Source organism: Varroa jacobsoni, unplaced genomic scaffold (assembly GCF_002532875.2).
Source record: "Varroa jacobsoni isolate VJ856 unplaced genomic scaffold, vjacob_1.0 scaffold_253, whole genome shotgun sequence".
NCBI lineage: Eukaryota > Metazoa > Arthropoda > Arachnida > Mesostigmata > Varroidae > Varroa > Varroa jacobsoni.
This window is the reverse complement of record NW_019213155.1, coordinates 877978-880725: the sequence shown is the minus strand read 5'-3', so window position 1 is coordinate 880725 and position 2748 is coordinate 877978. Positions and strand designations below refer to the sequence as shown.

At 44.5% G+C, this 2748-nt stretch overlaps 1 protein-coding gene across 1 annotated transcript in view; it reads right to left on the bottom strand.

Moving 5' to 3' along the window:
• Positions 1 to 2383, bottom strand: part of Cpr (Cytochrome P450 reductase) — a 25379-nt gene extending 22996 nt beyond the window's left edge. Inside the window, exon 1 of the mRNA XM_022830131.2 lies at positions 934 to 2383. The gene's annotated coding sequence lies outside the window, so the exon portion shown is untranslated. The remainder of the gene's footprint in view (positions 1 to 933) is intronic.
• Between the last annotated feature and the right edge of the window lie 365 nt (positions 2384 to 2748).

Here is a 2748-nt window from a genome sequence, read left to right as displayed (position 1 = left end):
TCTTTGATAAACAGCTCACGATGTACATACGTGCAAAATATTGAACTGGATGCAGATTTGTTAGGTCAAATTGCAAATTACTGCTTATTTACAAAAACGGTCTACTTTCGTAGCTAACAATAAGCCAACTATACATGTTTATCTATCCGTGTTTTAATAAACTTAAGGCTGATAAGGGATAGCAACACTGAACGCCTGAAAACTGTTCTACTGATTGTAGATAATCGCATCAGCGAGCGCCTCGTTATTTTGTGAACAACGGAAACTTGAGTTTAAAGTAAATAGTTGTTTTTGTCAGGTTGCGTGACTCACTTGAACGATGCATTTGTAACGTCATGATCAAAAAAACGTCATGATGAAAAAAAAAATATAGAAGCAATTCAATATCCTAAACAGATGGAATCCAGTTATCCCAAATGCGCCACTTTGCTCTCTAAAGCCAACGTTCATTCTATGTTTTTTTTCGAACGAAGCACAGCGCGATGGTTGGTCCCACCGTAATCGGTTGTCGCGTGAAAAGTACGAAATGCCGAAAATATGCTTAATTCGATCTTGCGGAAGCAGAAATTAACGAAACGTAAACAACTTTAATTGAACAATCGCTTCCTTCATGAGTTTCTTCTTATATGAGCACATATATCAATTATTATTCAAAGGAAGACACGGGCGTCAATATGGACTATGTTCAGGTATCGATATGATAGCGTAGCACGAATAGGCACGTTTTGGTATTTAAAAGAATTATTGATTGTTATCTCATAACGCAGATTTGCACGCCAGCGGACAAAAGGCCACTCGGAAATAATTTACCCTGTTCTCTATACGGTTGCTTTGTATGTAGGATCTTGATCTATAGAATTTGCCTTTGTCAACTTGTTAATGGTATTGCTAATTCGGTTAGTTTAGTTGCTTAAAAGCGCATGCTGCCCTCACCTGGTGTTGCTCACGGTAGCTGTCTTATAGGCGCAAACTCCACGGTGATGATGTGAAGTATACACAATTCTAGTCTGCCGTCAGAAAGCACACATTTTTTCATTTGTGCCTAGATTATATTACGGTCTTATATCTTCTCATCGGAACTCCTCAATTTCAACACTGGTCTATCTGCGAAATTCCCGCACGTCCCGGAACTTGCAGATAATTAGTGGAGAGCCAGATACAAACAAAAGAGACTCCTTCCGTTGCCGTGGATGATTTCTTCATTCGGTTGGGAACATCACATGCGACAACACGCACAGACACATTGGGAAATCAAGGTATCGGTAATACTGGATTGCAGACCCGCTTGTCGTTCTCGTCGCGTTGCACCCACGTAGTTGGTGATACTTCGTTAATTCATTGAGTCTGTCCTGTTCCTTACCTGTCTCTCCCTCTTTTTTCTTGAAGCGGAGTAGCACGAGTGAAGGCAACGGGCAAACTCATTCACTCGTCACGAAGAACATAGCCGGCGATTCGAACGACAATCGAACTGTGCTAGAAGTCTCCGTTCCCTTTTTTTCTATTTCTCCTATTTTTTTTCTTCTGTGTTAATTGTTGCTCATAGATCAGCTCCGAGACACGGAGAAACACTCGCGCAAATTTGCCCTTTGCGGTATCGAGTCCACTACCGCTACTGCTTCGACGGATTTACAGCTGCCTTCTGATAGCACTATCCTATGGCCGAACTGCGTGTCGTTACACGCACTTTGTACTCGCCTCAAGCCACGCTCTCCCGTAGCAATCAGCAGTCTGCGGCTGTTAGGGAACGGACAGACAGACAAGCAGGTAGTTAGGGAGTCTTTTTCCCGTTGCTGCTGCTCCTGCTGCTGCCTGTTGTTCGTCGTTGCTTCGCTGTTGTTTCTTGCGGTGACAGGCCGTTTGGCCACCGACAGCAGCTGATGCGATGCGATAGTGGTGGTGGGCAGTGGTGGCGACAGAGGGCAGTAAGCACAACAAGCAGAACACCACCATCTACAGCTGGTGTTACCTGCAGCTCAAAAAGCACCACCAGCAGATTGACGACTACAGTGGTCGATGGAGCACCAGCAGGAGCGGTGGCAAAACAGCGGAGTGCAGAAGCGCAGACGGAACCTACATGCCTCGTAACACGTATCAGCCGCCATAGGTTATTATTACGTCTCGTCTGTTCTTCCGCTGCCACCACTTACAGCCGCAGCAGCAGCGGCAAAGACTGAAAAGGGGCTGCTCGATGATGGCAGACACCATCACCACTAACAGAGCCATAAGTAGCAGAAGCGGCGGCGGCACGTCACCAGAAACGTGGATAGCGCCATCTGACGGAAACGGCGAGAGCTGGCACTGATATGTTTAGCTGAGACCACCGTCGTCAACGACAGCACCATTTAACAACACGTTCCCTTGTGTTTCCTGGGCTGCACGGGGAAAGCTCAGGGGAGTTTTTCTCATAAAAGTGCTCTGTTGCGATTGAAGAGCCCAGAAAAATGGCTGGAAAAATGCGAGACGATAGATGTCGATACGATTTTTTCTTTCTTTTCTCTATAAAAATGAACTTAGAAAAGGCAATACTAAACTTCAAGAGTCTATCGACCAATAATCAAACTACCCCTAAATGTTCCTGCTGGTATAAGACATCAACAAGCGTCTTACTATTACCATAAACCAACCTCGCAACGCCGGTAATTGTGCCAACAGTTCACAGAGAGCGAATTAATTTTGCCGTTAGTAAACAGTCGAAATTTATAAGCTTTCTGATTACTTAGTTTTTCAGTCATACTAGTAACGTATCGT